Source organism: Bos indicus, chromosome 8 (assembly GCF_029378745.1).
Source record: "Bos indicus isolate NIAB-ARS_2022 breed Sahiwal x Tharparkar chromosome 8, NIAB-ARS_B.indTharparkar_mat_pri_1.0, whole genome shotgun sequence".
Classification (NCBI taxonomy): Eukaryota; Metazoa; Chordata; class Mammalia; order Artiodactyla; family Bovidae; genus Bos; species Bos indicus.
In genome coordinates, this window is record NC_091767.1 from 49,200,020 (window position 1) to 49,220,378 (window position 20,359).

General features: G+C 39.7%; 1 long non-coding RNA gene across 1 annotated transcript in view; it reads right to left on the reverse strand.

Annotated features, from left to right (window-relative positions):
• Window positions 1–20,359, reverse strand: part of LOC139184551 (uncharacterized) — a 61,752-nt gene that overhangs the window by 10,340 nt on the left and 31,053 nt on the right. The window contains exon 1 of the long non-coding RNA XR_011568072.1: window positions 1–20,359. This exon is cut by the window's right edge and continues 31,053 nt beyond it. This is a non-coding gene — a long non-coding RNA (uncharacterized lncRNA).

The following is a 20,359-nucleotide window of genomic DNA, read 5'->3' on the forward strand; positions in this document are numbered from 1 at the left end:
TGAAAGGCCAAAAATTAATGCTGTTAAAAATTATTTTGGTTACTCTAAAGTCATGAGAAAGGATGACATTTCCAAGCTTGTCTATTCTCTCTTGTCCAAATCCCAAGAAATCATCTTCCATGGGGACACTGCTGCATTGGGATGACCGTGTGCAAGTTTCACATTTTTCTGGGCTTTTTCCAGTTCCACTCTGATTCCTTGCAGTTCATGGGCAGCTGAAATACAAGGAAGGATAAGGTTGAACCTTACCAGAAAGTATCATTAAAATCACTGCAGATATTTCATTAATGAAAAACTTTAGAAAAATGCGCTGATGGGAGAGTATCTGGTAGAATTTAGATTGTGGTGAGGAGAAAAAAGAAGCGAAATGCTGAACATGTGAATTAACATAATTAAAGATCGCAATAAATACCACTAAAGAAGTAAATAGGGAGCTGTGGTAATGACGTTTGATTATGTAAAGCTGGTTAGAGACCATATCCCAGAGCAGATGGGTTTGAGGTGTATCTTGAAGAGTGGAGAGAAGCTGACCCTGGTGACAAGGAGAGGCTTGGAACTCCCGGTACCCTAGGGGCTTCTCCACACTCCCCTTCATGGTGTTCCATGAGCATAGAACGTGTGTTCCACTTCTACCCATACATTCTTATGCTTTAGTACTCAGCTCAGGCATTTATCTGCTTAGAAGTTATTCCTGAATCTGTCTTTGCTATTCTTCTCCAGGATGTGTTAGATACAATTTCTTATTGCTCCCCTAATAATTCACAAATATCTGCCTTACCTGCAGTCCATGGGGTCGCTAAGAGTCGGACACAACTGAGCGACTTCCCTTTCACTTTTCACTTTCATGCATTGGAGAAGGACATGGCAACCCACTCCAGTGTTCTTGCCTGGAGAATCCCAGGGACGGGGGAGCCTGGTGGGCTGCCGTCTGTGGGGTCGCACAGAGTCGGACACGACTGAAGCGACTTAGCAGCAGCAGCAGCAGCATCTGCCTTACCACACTTCCTTACTGCACTGAAGTTATATGTCCTGATGCTGTCACCCTTATTCCGTTTTATAATCCTGGAATCTAGCACTTTGCCTCATAAATTGTGACTGAAAAAAATGAGGGTTTATTATTCACAAAAATTGCAGATAAAACTTTGAACCATGACAGAGCAATGAATGATACAATAAAAGCTTCCAACTGAGACTCTACCAGGCCCAAACTTTGAATTATAAAGTACGCTTTCCAACTTACCTTTTCTCTTTCCATTTTTCTTTTTTTTTGTTTGCTTGTTAAAGGAAATGTTCTTTCCTTCCATAAACCTATCATTTTCCTTCATCAGAGCCTATATACACTGGAAGAAGCTAAAGGGAGAAGGGCAGAACAGTAGATTTTCCATTATTTAACATTGTTATCTTTATATATGCTTATTTTTGAGACAGAAAAAGAAACTTAAAAATCAATTATAGTCTCAAAATTTTTTAAGTGAATTTCTAGGGAATATTATTAAAATCATGTCTGCATGCTATTTAAAATGAGCTATTCAGTCATCCCATAATCTGGAAGTGAGGTTGAAAGCTTTCATTCAAGTTTTGCTAAGTGGATTTATCAACTGACTTTATATTATCAAATTGACTTAAGTACTTCTCACCTACTATCTCTGCAGTGGGCAAAATAGTGGCATCTGAAAAATATCCTCCCCTTGGATGTCTTAATGCCCCCAAACCTGTGAACTATGTTACATGACAATGGGGAACTGAAGTTGCAGTAAAAGTAAGGTTGCTAATCAGCTGCTTAAATTAAGGAGATTTTCCCGTACTATCTGGGTGGCTCTAATGTTATCACAAAGGTTATTAAAAGTGGAAGTATTCTTCGAAGAGGAGAGTCAGAGACAGAGATGTGACAACAGATGTACTGTCAGATACTATGTTGCTGCTTTCAAAGTTGGAGGAAAAAGCACAAACCAAAGAACCCAGGCAGCTTTAGAAGCTGGAAAAAGCAGGAAATGAATTTTCCCCTAGAGGTTGCTCACATCTTGATTTTGGCCTAGTGAGAACTGTGTTGGCCTTGTGACCTGCAAAATAAGATAATAAATTTGTGTATTTTTAAGTCACTTAATTTGTGGTTATTAGTTAAAGATATAATGAATATGAATATAGTGAATATATTCACAAATATATATATAAGTTAATATATGAATGTATAATGATATAATGAATATAGTAAATGAATATAGTCTTCACTCCCCAAATTGAAGTTTGAAAAGTAACTCAAGAGAAAAATAACATAGCATTTTTTGTCAAGTACACTATTAATTTTGTAATTTACAAGAAGCATTTTAAATTAAGACTACACTATTGAAGAGATCTCTAGTCTTTCCCATTCTGTTGTTTTCCTCTATTTCTTTGCGTTGATTGCTGAGGAAGGCTTTCTTATCTCTCCTTGCTATTTTTTGGAACTCTGCATTTAGACACTTATATCTGTCCTTTTCTCCTTTGCTTTTTGCTTCTCTTCTTTTCACAGCTATTTGTAAGCCCTCTTCGGACAGCCATTTTGCTTTTTTGCATTTCTTTTCCATGGGGATGGTCTTGATCCCTGTCTCCTGTACAATATCACAAACCTCTGTCTATAGTTCATCAGGCACTCTGTCTATCAGATCTAGTCCCTTAAATCTATTTCTCACTTCCACTGTATAATCATAAGCAATTTGATTTAGGTCATACCTGAATGGTCTAGTGGTTTCCCCCACTTTCTTCAATTTAAGTCTGAATTTGGCAATAAGGAGTTCATGATCTGAGCCACAGTCAGCTCCCGGTCTTGTTTTTGCTGACTGTATAGACATTCTTCATCTTTGGCTGCAAAGAATATAATCAATCTGATTTCAGTGTTGACCATCAGGTGATGTCCATGTGTAGAGCCTTCTCTTGTGTTGTTGGAAGAGGGTGTTTGCTATGACCAGTGTGTTCTCTTGGCAAAACTCTATTAGCCTTTGCCGTGCTTCTTTCTGTACTCCAAGGCCAAATTTGCCTGTTACTCCAGGTGTTTCTTGACTTCCTACTTTTGCATTCCAGTCCCCTATAATGAAAAGGACATCTTTTTTGGGTGTTAGTTCTAAAAGATCTTGTAGGTCTTCATAGAACCATTCAATTTCAGCTTCTTCAGCATTACTGGTCGGGGCATAGACTTGGATTACCATGATATTGAATGGTTTGCCTTGGAAATGAACAGAGATCATTCTGTCGTTCTTGAGATTGCATCCAAGTACTGCATTTTGGATTCTTTTCTTGACCATGATGGTTACTCCATTTCCTCCAAGGGATTTCTGCCCACAGTAGTAGATATAATGGTCATCTGAGTTAAATTCATCCATTCCAGTCCATTTTAGTTTGCTGATTCCTAGAATGTCGACATTCACTCTTGCCATCTCCTGTTTGACCACTTCCAATTTGCCTTGATTCATGGTTTTTCCAGTGGTCATGTATGGATGTGAGAGTTGGACTGTGAAGAAAGCTGAGTGCTGAAGAATTGATGCTTTTGAACTGTGGTGTTGGAGAAGACTCTTGAGAGTCCCTTGGACTGCAAGGAGATCCAACCAGTCTATCCTAAAGGAGATCAGTCCTGGCTGTTCATAGGAAGGACTGATGCTGAAGCTGAAACTCCAATACTTTGGCCACCTCATGTGAAGCGTTGACTCATTGGAAAAGACTCTGATGCTGGGAGGGGATGGGGGCAGGAGGAGAAGGGGACGACAGAGGATGAGATGGCTGGATGGCATCACCGACTTGATGGACATGAGTTTAGGTAAACTCCGGGAGTTGGTGATGGACAGGGAAGCCTGGCATTTTGCGATTCATGGGGTTGAAAAGAGTTGGACACGACTGAGCGACTGAACTGAACTGAACACAATTGATACTATGTATAAAATAGATAAAAATAGATAACTAATATGAATGTGCTGTATAGCATAGAGAACTCTTTTCAATATTCTGTGGTGATCTAAATGGGAAAGAAATCCAAGGAAGAGGGTATATATGTATACATGTGGCTGATTCTCCTTGCTGTTTAGTAACTAACACAACATTATAAAGAAACTATACTCCAATAAAATTTTTTTTAAAGATTACAATTAAGGAGAATAACTTCTGGTACTGACCCAGGTGAGAATACAAGGAAGTAATCAGGCTAACATCCCAAGGTCCAAACTTCTAATCTTCCCTCTGTTTCTCTTCGTGAGTTCTAAGTCTTAGAGTGTGAAGAAGCTTCCAAACTGAGCTGTTGGGGCTATGAAAGCTCTCTGTTTCCTCTTCCAGAAGACCAACTATCAACACTGACACTTGAAAAGATACAGAATTCTACAAATTGTCTACAAGACCATTTCAGACTTTTACAAATGTAAATATATGATTAAATACATGATTGCAGTAGTTTTCTTCAAATAAGAAAAAAAGTGGAGTAACTGTACGGCAATTATGTTAAGCATTATTCTTTAGCACTAAGCCTCTTGAAGGCTGAGAAAGAACTTGCATTTATCTGTTGAATTTTACCTTACTTAAAGAAGGTAGCTGGAGAAGCAAATGGCAACCCACTCCAGTATTCTTGCCTGGAGAACACCCATGGACAGAGGAGCCTGGCAGGCCATGGTCCATAGGGTCACAGAGTCGGACACGACTGAAGCCACTAAGCAAGCAAGCAAGCAAGCAAGCAAAGAAGGCAGCTGCAAATAGTTTTGAATCATTTCCCTTCTACTAACCAAGAATACTAACAGTAGAGGGAAGAAGAAAAGAAACGTGTGGATAATCGCAGGAAGGATATTTAACATTAAAAACGAGCTGCCATACATCAACATGGATCAGCCATAGGTATACGTGTTCACTCCCTCTTGAGCCTCCCTTCCACCTCCTACCCCATCCCACCCCTCTAGGTTGTCACAGAGCCCTGGTTTGAATTCCCTGATTCACACAGCAAATTCCTGCTGGCTATCTATTTTACACATGTCAGTGTATATATTTCCATGCTATTCTCTCCATTCATCCCACCCTCTCCCTCCTATTTCCGACTCCTGCCCCCATGTACATAAGTCTGTTCTCTATGCCTGCCTCTCCACTGTTGCCCTGCAAATAGGTACATCAGGACTATCCTTCTAGATACCATTTTTTTCTGTGTGTGCGAGTCACTTCAGTCATGTATGACTCTTTGTGACGCTATGGACTGTAGCAGGCCAGGCTCCTCTGTCCATGGGATTCTCCAGGCAATTTATTTCTTTCTTCAGGTTGCCATTTTTTTCTCCAGGGGATCTTCCTGACCCAGGGATCCAGCCCACATCTCTAGCATCTCCTGAACTGGCAGGAGAATTCTTTACCATTGTGCCCTCTGGGTAGCCCAGGGAAAAGTTTACATTCCAATTACCTTCACTGGACCTTACCAGTGTTTGTTCTTCGTACTACTTGGTCATAACCTGGTTCAAATATTCTCTTTGGTATTTTCATTTTCCTCTCATGGTCATATTTATAGAAACATGAGAGAGAATCCTTAAAAGTGTATTAGCTAAATACAATCTTTGCTCCTTACTATTTGGACACATTTTATAGGGTAAAACCTCAACAAACCCCACTTATAAGGAGAGACAGTAATGGTTAAGGCCACCCATGTCTTATTGTGCTGGTATTAGTAACATGAAGAGTAGCTGAGACTCTGGATCACGTCTCCCCTGCACTTGGGCAAAGGTAGCGTCACTTTTCAGCCCAGCGGTAATCAATACAACCTGGAGCTAAATGGTAAAGCAGCTGCCTTCCTTGGTCAAATCTAGACTTAGAAACATGCTCACACATCCTCTTGGAAAGGGTATCTTTTGGTTTCAAGAATTTAATCTGAATAGCTTAAAAACAGAGTTTTAACAGAAGGTAACCTTAAACATGAACCCCATTTGGGTCTGTATACAGGTATTTTTGTTTTGATGATCTTTCCTGCTCTTTTAAAGCTTATAAGGATTTTTCAAAGCATGCTTTATTTAGTGTTTCTCTATAACTCCCTGCAAATGAGGAGAATGGTAAATTTAGTGATAGAGATGGATTATATTTTGGGAGACTGGAAAAAGATCAAGGTCTTAAATAACAATAAGTTCTCTTACACACACACACACATCTCCTACTAAGTTACACATCGTGAGCACCACGAATTTCACATTTTTATTTCACAACATCTGATAGCCATAAGGTATCTATTAGCATTTTTGAACCCATTTAAAAATATCAACAAGAAACTAAAAATACAGCCACATGCTTACTAAAAACAGGTCTGCTATAGTGTCCAGGCAATCATAAGAGAATAAAAACTTACATTTCCAAACTTCATTAAAGGAATGATGAATACTCACTTTTACTTATCTGAAATATTCAGAGTCTGGATGTGACTGATTGGGAACATTCATATCTCCCCATTAGAATGTAATCTCCACGAAGGAAGAGATTTTGCTTGGTTGACTCATTGCTGCATAGCTGGCACTTAGCATTACTGCCTGGCCCAGAGTAGACTTCTATAGAACATCAACTAAACAGTTCAATGAATTAAAGAGTCTGACACAGAAACTAATAAAACACTATGAAACAATAGTTAAACTTAATGCAGGCATTACTGATTCCTGAGTGCCTCACAACGAAATTAAAATATTGTCTGGATCTGCTGATGTATAGTGTCTTTGCTGCAATGAATCAAAATCAAGAAAATGGTGTAGATAAACTTTATTATATACGTAGAAAATTACTTAATTTCAAACTAGAAATGGGCGAATGCTGCAAGTTGAAATGATCTGTCCATTGGCATTCCTAATGTAGTAGAAGGGAAAAAAATGGTGTCTTAAGTGCTTAGTGTCTGACGTCATTGATAGTTTTGTAAAACTCTATAGGGTAGAAAGGTTTTGGTACTAACCTGTGGATTGTACATAGTTCTAATGCATTGTATTGACCTCTAACTTCAATTATGGTAGACTGTGCATTCAAAACTTTAAGCATTAAACATAAATAACTTATAAATAAATACAGACTGTCTTGGTGCCTGGCATGGAGATTTACGTAGCTATTATTAAAGACCTACATTAGTTCACCTAGATTGTACTCCTGCTATATATAAAAGAGGATATTGTTCAGTTGCATCAACAAGTTCTCCATATACTCAGCATTTGTCAAGCCTATGCATGTGGGGCAGGAGTGAAAGTGTGACCCTTCTAGCATGTGCATACATGCAGATAGTGGTTTTGTGTGTGTACTTGCATTTATGTGTTTATCTAGATGTCTTCCCACCTATAGACCCACAAGATAAGTTCTTAGTAGCTTTTAGAGGTGTGACCGGATGTGCATGTTTTCCTCTACACTATTGGTCAATAGGGGGCGCTATCACCTACCGCTGAAGCAGGACGGTACAAATGCAAATTGATTTTCTGTGGGGACCTGTACATCAGGTCCTATATACGTTATTTTCTCAAAATAAGGCCTATAAATTTTTATGGCCAAGTTAGTGATGGTGTATAATTTTTAACAAGATAATAAATTAGGTCAATGGTGGATTTTAGTACTTATGTACCATAGCATAGGTGTTCCCAGGCGGTGCTAGTGGTAAAGAACCCACCAACCAATGCAGGAGACGTAAGAGATTCAGGTTCACTCCTTGGGTCAGGAAGATCCCTTGGAGGAAGAAATGGCAACCCACTCCAATATTCTTGCCTGGAGAATCCCATGGACAGAGGGTCCTGGGCTGCTACAGTCCCTAGGGTCGCATAGAGTTGGATACAACTGAAATCGCATGCAATTCATGCAGTAAGACAAGGTGTGTATCCTTTACCTTTTCATCTTTTCTCATAAAACCCGTTTGCTTGATTATTTGTCTTTACGTTGCATTTGGTGCACATCCTTTGTAATCTGCAGATATTCAGGAAAAAAATGGAAAAATTAAAAAGGACAGTAAAAGTCCATATGACATATAAACCACTTTTAAAAATTTAATATGATGTTTGGATTTATCTCAAAATTTTTATCATCTACTACGTACAAGCCCTCTATTAAACACTTATCAGACATATTCTTATTTAATTATCAAAAATTATCTTCACAATTGGTTTTATTAATCAAATTTTACTGATGAAGGAATCATTGCTTACAGAAGACGGGAGACTTCTTCAGGCTTAAAGCACTAAAAAGTGGTTAATTTGACATTTGAACCCTAGTTTTTTACTCTAATTCCATGTAACTTTCTCTTCTAAATTAGTCCTCTGATCAGCTATTTGCCCAGCTGCCGGTACATGTCTAGTATATGAGATTATTCTCTCTTCAGAGATAAGTTTCCTGTTCCTCATTCTCATGGTCTGCACTTGAGAAAAACATCTTGCTCAATTTTATCATGTGCTAAGGGTGCTGTTCCGTAAGTGAGTGTTAGTTGCTCAGTCGTGCCTGACTCTTTGCGACCCCATGGACTGCAGGCCACCAGACTCCTGTGTCCATGAGATTTTCCAGGCAAGGATACTGGAGTGGGTTTGCCATTTCCTTCTCCAGGGGATCTTCCCAATCCAGGGATCGAACCTGGGTCTCCTGTATTGCAGGCAGATTCTTTAACCGACTGAGCTACAAGGGAAGCCCAAAGTGCTAATGTCATTCAAAGAATTCAAAAGTGTTACTTTTATGTTATGATGAGTCTGCCATTCTGCTCTGTTCTAGCTGGGCCTGACATACAGCAGAATGTTCTGGAAAACTTAGGCAGTCAGTGGCCTTGTCACCTGTCCAGAATGGCAGGAAAACCACAGAGACTAAGAGGTTGAATCATTAAGAAGCTGACTAGAGGATAAATGGAATCTGTCCACATATCCCCACTGTGGCTTTGTTAATGATATTTATGCTGTATTTACTACAATGTCTGATAAAATTATCATGCCTTATAATTGCATTTGGGGATATAAGGAAAGATGTCTTAAATCTAAACTTTTTTTAAATCAAGATAACCAGCAGTATATGTTATTCAAAAGCTAAGTTGGGTCTTATTTGTTGACACCTTGTTATCAAAAAGGAAGGTGAGTTATTGAGTAATTTCATTTAATTCTTGGAAATTGCACACAAAATACATTATAATAAGAAACATGTAAGGGCTTCCCTGGTGGCTCAGTGGTAAAGAGTCGACCTGCCAATGCAGGAGACATAAGTTCTATCCCTGGTCCAGGAGGATCTCACATGCAGTGGAGCAGCTAAGCCCATGGGCCCCAACCATTGAGCCTGTGCTCTAGAGCCTAGGAGCTGCAATTACTGAGCCCACATGCTGCAACTACTGAAGTAAGCATGCCCTAGAGGCCATGCTCAGCAATGAGTGAAGCCACTTCAATGAGAAGCTCGTGCAGACAAATGAAGAGTTGACACAAGCCCTGCTTGTACAAGGCTTCCCTGATAGCTCAGTCGGTAAAGAATCCGCCTGCAATGCAGGAGACCCTGGTTTAATTCCTGGGTTGGGAAGATCTTCTGTAGAAGGGATAGGCTACCCACTCCAGTATTCTGGCCTAAAGAATTCCGTGGACAAAAATCGGACATGACTGAGCAGCTTTCACTTTCACTTTTTCACTTTCCTGCTCATACACAACTGGGAAAGTCCATGCAGCAAGGAAGATCCAGCACACCCAATAAATAAATAAATTATGAAAAAAAGAAACATGTAACAGAAGCATAAGCTCTGTTTACATGGAGTCATTATTCATTAATTTTTGTGTGTGTGTATTGATATAATTGTTTGTTTATTTAAGGATATGATTATCTGTATTGCCAATTCCTAAACTTTGATTTTATTATAAGTGAGATCTTGTACTAATTTTAACATGTAATCTCCAAATTAATACTATTTTGATTCTGTTCAACAACTCTTGCTTAACCTGACTCTATGCCAAGCAGATTGAATGACTTTTTAAAGAATAGTTAAATATGAATTGTATTATTTATTTAAAACTACAAAACATCTAACCTTTAAACACTTCCACCACCACCCATTTCCTTTGATTGGATTGTTAGTATCTCCTTTGACGTAGTGGACAAAAATGTGAGTCTGGATTGAAAGAGCAAAGACCTAATCTAACAAATTGTGTCAATAATGCTTGAGATCTCCTGGGAGGTTTGACTTAGATTAGATAATCCCTAAAGAGCTACAGTGGAGAAGGCAATGGCACCCCACTCCAGTACTCTTGCCTGGAAAATCTCATGGATGGAGAAGCCTGCTGCAGTCCTTAGGGTCGCTAAGAGTCGGCACGACTGAACGACTTCACTTTCACTTTTCACTTTCGTGCATTGGAGAAGGAAATGGCAACCCACTCCAGTGTTCTTGCCTGGAGAATCCCAGGGATGGGGAGCCTGGTGGGCTGCCATCTATGGGGTCGCACAGAGTCGGACACGACTGAAGCAACTTAGCAGTAGCAGTAGCAAAGCCCTACAGAGGCAGTATAGTGCAGTGTTTAAGAGTACAGAGCTCAGAGACAGATGTGTGCGGGTGCTAATTTTCTTCAGTTGTGTCCGACTCTTTGTGACCCTATGGACTGTAGCCTGTCAAGCTCCTTTGTCCATGGGATTCTCCAAGCAAGAATACTGGAGTGAGTTGCCATGTCCTCCTCCAGGCGATCAATCTGACCTGGAGATCAAACCTCATCTCCTGTGTCTCCTGCATTGGCAAGCGGGTTCTTTACCACTAGTGTCACCTGGGAAGCTAACTTAAGTTCAGATCCCCAGTTCTAATACCTACTAGCTGTGTGACCTTGGGCAGGTTGCTTAAAGCCTCTGTTTCTTCACGTAACAAATGGGAACAAAAACAGCACCTACTTTATAAGTTTAACAAGTATGAATGAGTTCATATGAGAAAAGCACCTAGAACTTGGCCTTGTACAAAATATATATACACACACACACACACACACACACACATACATATACCTGTTTTGGGGCTTCCTCGGTGGCTCAGATGGTAAAGCGTCTGCCTGGAATGTGGGAGACCTGGGTTCAATCCCTGAGTCAGGAAGATCCCTTGGAGAAGGAAATGGCAACCTACGCCAGTACTTTTGCCTGGAAAAATCCATGGACAGAGGAGCCTGGTAGGCTAAGTCCATGGAGTTGCAAAGAGTCGGACACGACTGAACGACTTCACTTTCACTTTTCAGGTGGCAATAGTGGTAAAGAAGCTGCGTGCCATTGCAGGGGACAGAAGAGATGGGGCAGAAGAGATGTGGGTTCGATCTCTGGGTGGGGAAGATCCCCTGGAGGAGGGCATGGCAACCTACTCCAGTATTCTGGAGAAAATCCCATGGACAGAGGCGCCTGGTGGGCTCTGGTCCACACGGTTGCAAAGAATCAGACACAACTGAAGTGACTTAACACACATGCATGCACTTGTTGCTATTATCTAATTTGAGTTAAATATTCAGAAATTTGTAAAATTCTGAGCAGCTCAGATACTCAACGTTTATTCTTTGAGCCTCTAACTGCATGCCAACTGCTACACTACATTTATTCTTACCACTTTTAGATTATATCAATTGTTGTCACCTTTCAGTTCTATCTATATAGCACCAAAATCTGATTTTTTTTTTCTTTTTACAATCTGTAACAATGAGGAAATTGAAACACATTCTATATGGTGCTAGAATCAGTAGGAAGAATAGGCTATTTGTATGCTATCTATCTTAGTTGGGGGTGTGTTTTATGAAACTTGTTCTACAAGTCAGTACAAATGTTTGCATATTGTGTAACAAAATACTTTTTTCCACAGTTGAATTCTTTTCTTTCTTTGAGCCACCTGAAAAAACTCAGCTTTTTGTTGATGCAAAGTCTATCCATCCAGGGCACTCCCAGCTCTTCAACTTCAAGAGATAAGTAAATGCAGATGAAAAGCACACATGGGAAGGCATCTAGAAGAGATCGAGGTCTAATCTCATACCAACGCTAAATGAGAGATGTGGTAATAGAACCCACAGTAAGGAACAATAACAACAACAAAATAGTCCCAATGAATGCTTCCTCATTATTTCCCAGGGTTGTAATGTCTCAGATCAAAGATGTTCATAGTCATTAAACAGGGACTGACCAGAGCCACTCCAGCCTCCCAAACAAAACATACAGAAAGGTGGCGCTGCACAAAATCAAGGATGCTGCAAGCTATACTCCATTGCATTATTTTAACATGCTTGAAGGTACGTGTAAGTAGGTGGCATAGGCTATGTTGACTTTGTTCTGGTGGATATCTCTCGAGTTTTCAAATCTCCATCATCCAGGTGGAAATATAAAAGTTTTGAGTCAGGAACCACACTAAACTCAATCTTTTTCCTACAGAACATCATTTCGTTTATGTTACTAGAGATTTTAAGATTATAAAATATGCCAGTTATTTCATATCACTAATAAAGCCCTTCATTGTATAACTTTCCCCTCTATTGCTACCCAAAAGACAGCTCGTTTTCAGAATTAAAATGCCTGATTTTTCTGATAAAAATATATGCCAAATTGCTTATATTAACCCTGGTTTGTGAAAAGATGTTTACTTCAGGAAGAAGTTGGATGGAAGGAATAATTTATGCCTCAGGGCCTAGATACATCCTTGTTCCCTGACTCTGATTTCAACCTGCTATTCACCAGGCTAGGAAATATCTGAATAGTGAGAAGAGTCACAGGAAAGTCATAAAAACCAAAAATATTGCTTTCTGTGGGACATCCCTAGAAATCAAATGAAGTAGATAATATGGAACTACACAAAAGACTTTCTGCAGTCTTCCCTAAAGCCTCCTTCTTGAGACCACTCTATTTCCCATGCTGTCCTCCTTCATGCGCTAGAAGGATCAAACCAGTTTCTCTCTCATCTCAAGGATTTGCTACTGTAAAGTGGCAGACACATTTCAGTTATGAGAGGAAAAGAAGTTAACAGAGATGTTAGGTCTGCCATTATTGAACTGCGAACAAATGCCAACACAGCCTTACTTTCAGATGTCTTGTGATATAAGAAAAATGTCCCTCCATTGTTAAACTTCTATTAGACCTGTTTTCTGTTACTTCTAAGTAGAAGCATTCCTCGCTGAAATATAAGTCCTGAGTCCAGTCTGTTATTTTGAGAATTTTCATTCAGTGATTAATCACATTGATCAATCATTATTTGTTGTTTTCCTGTTGGCTTGGTATAACAAAATGATATCTGGTGAACTATTTTTTTTTTTGAGATAATTAAAATATCTTGTTAAAAGTCAAGACAACTTATGAAGCTGGTTACTCTTTGGCCCATTTCAGCAGTTTATTGAGAAAAATCATCTCTAATTGAGAGAGGGGCTCTCTAATTTTTGCTGAATCCTCTGGAAGGGAAGGCTTCCATTCATAACACATAACCCAACATAGAAATCCTTTTCATCTCTCTTTCAGTTACCCCAAAGACACACTCATCACAGAATGGCAACTTAATCCCAATCTTCTCCCTCAATTTCTTTTCTTTTTTTCTTAATTTTTACTGTAAAATAATTGTTAGAGTCTTTATTAAATGTGTTACAATACTGCTTCTGTTTTCTGCTTTGGTTTTTGGCTGTGAGGCATGTAGGATCTTAGCTCCCCAACCAGGGATTGAACCTTCACCCCCTGCATTGGAAGCAAAGTCCTAACCACTGGACTACAGCACAAGTCCCTCTCCCTCAATTTCTAACATCTTCCTTAAACCCAGACTCTTGCATCTCCTGTCCTTGCTGTTCATTTTTTTTTTTTTTTACTGTGAATAACTTTTCATTGATTTTCAGCAATGAAAATCAATCAGATGGATTACAGTATACTGTTCTTATTTCTCGTCCTTCACTCACTATTCCAGGCTGCACAACCATGCCACAAATTATGGGGACAAGGGAAAAATTCTCCTGGTATGTGAGAGATACAAGAGATTCTAAATATTCACTTGCAATTTTTTTCTTTACCATAACAAAGGGTAAGATGTTTAAAAGAATAATGTATATAAAATCAATTATTAGAGAAATATAAACAAAAGGAGAAAGATTTTCTTATTATAATGACTTCATAACAAGACTGATTTTCCATTTTTTCTATGAGATATCTTTAAGACATCTCTTTTATGTTGTTCTGAGTTATAAAACAGTTCCTAGGTCTATAATAGTTCTATAAATTATAAGTAGTGGTTGGACATTTTGTTTCCTGTTATTGTCTTAAAAAGAGAGCATTTGACAGTTTATCAATTCTCTTGCTTTTAATCCATGTTAAGCCCTAGCTAACTTCCCGTTGCCTCTGATTCATTGCATGAGAGGGAAAAAGTGGCTTTCTTAGTCATAAACCTGACTTCATATATCTTGACTGAAACCAAAGGATTTGAAACTTAAAGCAAAATTTAAGATATACTTTTCATTGTTTCTTTGACTGTATATTTCCCAGTCATGAAATTTGGCTGTTCCAGAGGCAAAGATGTCTGTCTCCCATTAAGTAATTTCAAACTATGTACAATTTATATTTAAATTAAAATCTGTAGTTAGTAAAAGTAGTTTTTTGGCTTGTTTTCCTAGGATTATGTAATATGAATTGTTTCCAATTTTGAGAGAGTCAATTTCTTCTTCCATATATATTATAAAAAAACTGAAGCCAACACATTTAAAATATTAATAGTATCTTTTATGCAGAAAGTGAAACTATGAGTCTACAGTTTCTGTAATCTATATCATGCCCAATTAAAGATACCTGAAATTATTTTTGATATGAGAAAAGGTAAATTGGGAAGATTTATTTTAATAAAAGAACTGGATGCATGCATCACTTAAAAACAACTTTTATCAGATTGTTTTATATGCTGAAAAAAAGAGTGAAAAAACATTGTTGGGGTAGTATAAAATCTTTCTGGGAAAAACTAGCTGCTATATTTAAAATGTATCACTGCTTCTAAACTGCACAGAAACATTTCTTATTTCATAGCCTTCAGATCAGATCAGATCAGTCGCTCAGTCGTGTCCGACTCTTTGCGACCCCATGAATCGCAGCACGCCAGGCCTCCCTGTCCATCACCAACTCCTGGAGTTCACTGAGACTCATTGTCCATTGAGTCAGTGAAGCCATCCAGCCATCTCATCCTCTGTCGTCCCCTTCTCCTCCTGCCCCCAATCCCTCCCAGCATCAGAGTCTTTTCCAATGAGTCCAACTCTTCACATGAGGTGGCCAAAGTACTGGAGTTTCAGCTTTAACATCATTCCTTGAAAGAAATCCCAGGGCTGATCTCCTTCAGAATGGACTGATTGGATCTCCTTGCAGTCCAAGGGACTCTCAAGAGTCTTCTCCAACACCACAGTTCAAAAGCATCAATTCTTCGGCGCTCAGCCTTCTTCACAGTCCAACTCTCACATCCATACATGACCACAGGAAAAAACCATAGCCTTGACTAGACGAACCTTTGTTGGCAATGTCTCTGCTTTTTAATATGCTATCTAGGTTGGTCATAACTTTCCTTCCAAGGAGTAAGTGTCTTTTAATTTCATGGCTGCAGTCACCATCTGTAGTGATTTTGGAGCCCAGAAAAATAAAGTCTGACACTGTTTCCACTGTTTCCCCATCTATTTCCCATGAAGTGGTGGGACTGGATGCCATCATCTTCGTTTTCTGAATGTTGAGCTTTAAGCCAACTTTTTCACTCTCCACTTTCACTTTCATCAAGAGGCTTTTGAGTTCCTCTTCACTTTCTGCCATAAGGGTAGTGTCATCTGCATATCTGAGGTTATTGATATTTCTCCCGGCAATCTTGATTCCAGTTTGTGTTTCTTCCAGTCCAGCATTTCTCATGATGTACTCTGCATATAAGTTAAATAAACAGGGTGACAATATACAGCCTTGACGAACTCCTTTTCCTATTGGAACCAGTCTGTTGTTCCATGTCCAGTTCTAACTGTTGCTTCCTGACCTGCATACAAATTTCTCAAAAGGCAGATCAGGTGGTCTGGTATTCCCATCTCTTTCAGAATTTTCCACAGTTTATTGTGACCCACAACCCTTGTTCATATAATGCTGTTAACTAGAACACTTAGGTATGACCTAAATAAAATCCATTATGGTTATACAGTGGAGGTACAAATAGATTCAATGGATTAGATCTGGTAGACAGAGTCCTGAAGTACTATGGATAGAGGCTGGTAACATTCCACAGGAGGCAGGGCCCAAAACCATCCCCAAGAAAAAGAATTCAAGAAAGCAAAGTGGTTTTCTGAAAAGGCCTTACAAATAGCTGAGAAAACAAGAGAAGCAAAAGGCAAAGGAGAATGGGAAAGATATACCCAACTGAATGCAGAGTTCTGGAAAACAGCAAGGAGAGATAAGAAAACCTTCTTAAGTGAACAATGCAAAGAAATAGAGGGAAACAATAGAGTGGGAAAGACTAGAGATCTCTTCAAGAATATTGGCGATACTGAGGTAACATTTCATGTAAAGATGGGCACAATAAAGGAAAGAAATGGCAAAGACCTAACAGAAAGTGAAAGTGGCTCAGTCCTGTCTGACTCTTTGTGACTCCATGGACTTTAGCCTTCCAGGCTTTGTCCATGGAATTCCCCAGGCCATAATACTGGAGTGGGTAGCTCTTCCTTCTCCAGGGGATCTTCCCAACCCATGGATCAAATCCAGGTCTCCCACATTGCAGGAAGATTGTTTACTGTCTGAGCAACCAGGAAAGCCCAAGAATACTGGAGTGGGTAGCCTATCTCTTCTCCGGTGGATCTTTCTGACCCAGGAATCAAACCAGAGTCTCCTGAATTGCAGGTGGATTCTTTACCAACTGAGTTACCAGGGAAGCCCCAGACCTAACAGAAGCAGAAGGTATTAAGAAGAGGTGGCAAGAATGCACAGAAGAACTATACAAGGTCTTAATGATGCAGATAACCATGAGGGTGTGATCACTCACTTAGAGCCAGACATTTGGAGTGTGAAGTCAGGCATACCTTAGGAAGCATTATTACAGACAAAGCGAGTGGAGGTGATGGTATTCCAGCTGAGTTATTTCAAATCCTAAAAGATAATGCTGTTAAAGTGCTGTACTCAATATGACAGCAAACTTGGAAAACTCAACAGGGGCCACAGGACTGGGAAAGTCAGTTTTCATTCCAGTTCCAAAGAAGGGTAATGCCAAAGAATGTTCAAACTATCATACAATTGTGCTCATTTCATATGCTAGCAAGGTGATGCTCAAAATCCTTCAAGCCAGGCTTCAGCAGCATGTGAATCCAGAACTTCTAGAGATACAAGCTGGGTTTAGAAAAGGCAGAGGAATCAGAGATCAAATTGCCAACATCCGTTGGATCGTAGAGAAAGAAAGAGAATTCCAGAAAAACATCTTCTGCTTCTACACTAAAGCCCTTGACTGTGTAGAGCACAGCAAACTGTGGAAAATTCTTAAAGAGATGGGAATACCAGACAACCTACCTGCCTCCTGAGAAACCTGTATGCAGGTCAAGAAGCAACAGTTAGAAACTGACAAGGAACAATGAACTGGTTCAAAATTGGGAAAAGAGTATGTCAACCAGTATATTGTCACTCTATTTATTTAACTTACATGCAGAGTGCTGCTGCTGCTGCTGCTACTAAGTCGCTTCAGTCATGTCCGACTCTGCGACCCCATAGACGGCAGCCCACCAGGCTCCGCCGTCCCTGGGATTCTCCAGGCAAGAACACTGGAGTGGGTATATTATGCAAAATGCTGGGTTGGATGAATCACAAGTTGGAATCAAGATTGTCAGGAGATATATCAATAATCTCAGATGTGCAGATGATACTACTGTAATAACAGAAAGTGAAAAGGAACTAAAGAGCATCTTGATGAGGGTGAAAGAGGAGTGAAAAAGCTGGCTTGAAACTCAGCATTCAAAAAACAAAGATCATGGCATCTGGTCCAATCATTTCATGTCTAATACTAAGCTGTAGTATTAGTCATGTGTGGATGTGAGAGTTGGACCATAAAGAAGGCTGGGTGCTGAAGAATTGATGTTTTCGAATTGTGGTATTGTAGAAGAATCTTGAGAGTCTCAGACTGCAAGGAGATCAAACCAGTCAATCTAAAAGGAAATCAACCTTGAGTATTCATTGGAAGGACTGATGGTGAAGCTGAAGCTCCAACATGTTGGCCACCTGATGTAAGTAAAGAGCCAACTCATTGGAAAAGCCTCAGATGCTGGGAAAGACTGAGGCCAAGAGGAGAGGGGTGATGAGAGGATGAGAAGGGTGGATGGCATCACTAAATCAATGGACGTGAGTTTAAGCAAACTCAGGGAGATAGTGAAGAAGGGGGAAGCTTGCTGCAATCCATAGGGTCGCAGAGTCTGCCATGACGTAAAGACTGAACAACAGCAAGGTTCATCTTTTCAACAGTAGTAGGATTCTAGGAAACCAAGCTCATTATAACTTTCTCCACTGGAGGGCTTAGTTCTGAAGCACTCATCTTCACTGCTGTATCAGTAAAGATAGGCTTGGTTATTTTCTGAAAACAAGTTCCAAATTTTAAGGCCTAGCAGGTAAAACTTTGCTCTTGCCCACACAAAGACATATGTGGGTCCAGTAACTCTCTAGAGCAGCTCCCTTCTAAACAGTGACTTAGGAAATAGGTTCTTCTTTTTTTTTTCTTTACAATCTTGTAGATCTATCATTTAGAACTGCAGTCATATGACAGGGGGAGAAAAAGCTTGATGAAATCACACTAACTCTTAAATGGCTCATTCCAGAGATGACACACCATTGCCACTCAGCCTATTGGCCGGAAGTAATCGTATTGTCCTGATCTAATTACATATAGACTGGAAGATGAAGGAAAGCACATGGGTTATTTGATGAGTTCTATGGTCTGTGCCTTAGATTCTAAGGCTTAGAACACATACCAATGTTAAGTCTCAGCAGTGAGAAGTCCTGACAATTCTCAGCTCTCTTTTCCCTCAGTGTAGCTACCCTGGAAAATAAGTATTTCTGATGGTGGCCCTGGAAGATACAAAGAGCCTAGGTATCTGTGGTACTACTGGAAAAGGCCCTGCTGTATAGAGCTCAGATCAGATCAGATCAGTCGCTCAGTCGTTTCTGACTCTCTGCGATCCCATGAATCGCAGCACACCAGGCCTCCCTGTCCATCACCAACTCCCGGAGTTCACTCAGACTCATGTCCATCGAGTCAGTGATGCCATCCAGCCATCTCATCCTCTGTCGTCCCCTTCTCCTCCTGGCCTCAATCCTTCCCAGCATCAGAGTCTTTTCCAACAAGTCAACTCTTCGTGTGAGGTGGCCAAAGTACTGGAGCTTCAGCTTTAGCATCATTCCTTCCAAAGAAATCCCAGGGCTGATCTCCTTCAGAATGGACTGGTTGGATCTCCTTGCAGTCCAAGGGACTCTCAAGAGTCTTATCCAACACCACAGTTCAAAAGCATCAATTCAAACTCTAACTGACTTTTGGTAAACAAGACATACACTTTTATATATTAAGCTGGTGAGATTTCAAGGGTCATTTTCCTACTACAATGTAGCCTATCCCTTCCTGAATAATGCAATTGGATTGAAAATGTCTTTTGTCTTGCTTTGCTCATCCAGATCATCAATTTTACTACAAATTCCAACAATTCTATCTTCAAATTACTCCTCAGTTTTGTCAGAAACCATTGCTACAACTTTGGCTCTGTACTGAGATCTCAACTTTACCCTAGTCTCAACTTTGCCCTAACACTTCTTGGTTCAGTGCTCTCTGATGTTGGATCTATACATGAACTGTCCCCTACTGCCAAAAATAAAAAAAGACAGAAACCACCCCCCCCCCATCCCGAAAAACAAAACAAACAAAAACAAGCGTGTTGTCTTGTTTGCTGAAGAGAATCAAGAAAATATTTGGAACCTAAATTCATCTCTAAAGAAACAACAGCATAACTAGCCTCTTCAAAACTGTTCATGCTAATTATATAAGACAACTTGGGAAAGTTTATACCTGATTAATGTAGATTGTTTACTTTCTTTAGAATTAATGCTGCTATTGAGTTGAGAGCTCATGAGTAGAGATTCTTGTGAAGGTAAAAGAATATATCTGAATCGATGGTTTTGAAGGTGTGTTAAGACATCAGAAACCTCTTTTATAATGAGCATGAAATATTAGAATTCATGTACATTTTGGATTAGTTTCACAGCACTAAGCAATTCTTACCCTGTCCATATTTTTCATCACTCTTAATACCTTTAGTCACAGGTGGGTAGCTTGTATTTCATCAGAAAGAATCCTCAGCCAAGGAGCATCAGGCACCACATCTACTTGTGTCATGGTTCTGCTGACAAGCCATTTTAGGTAATCTTCAGCACCTTGAAAGAGTCATTGGGTTTTTTTTTTTTTTTTTTTTGGTGTTGCCAA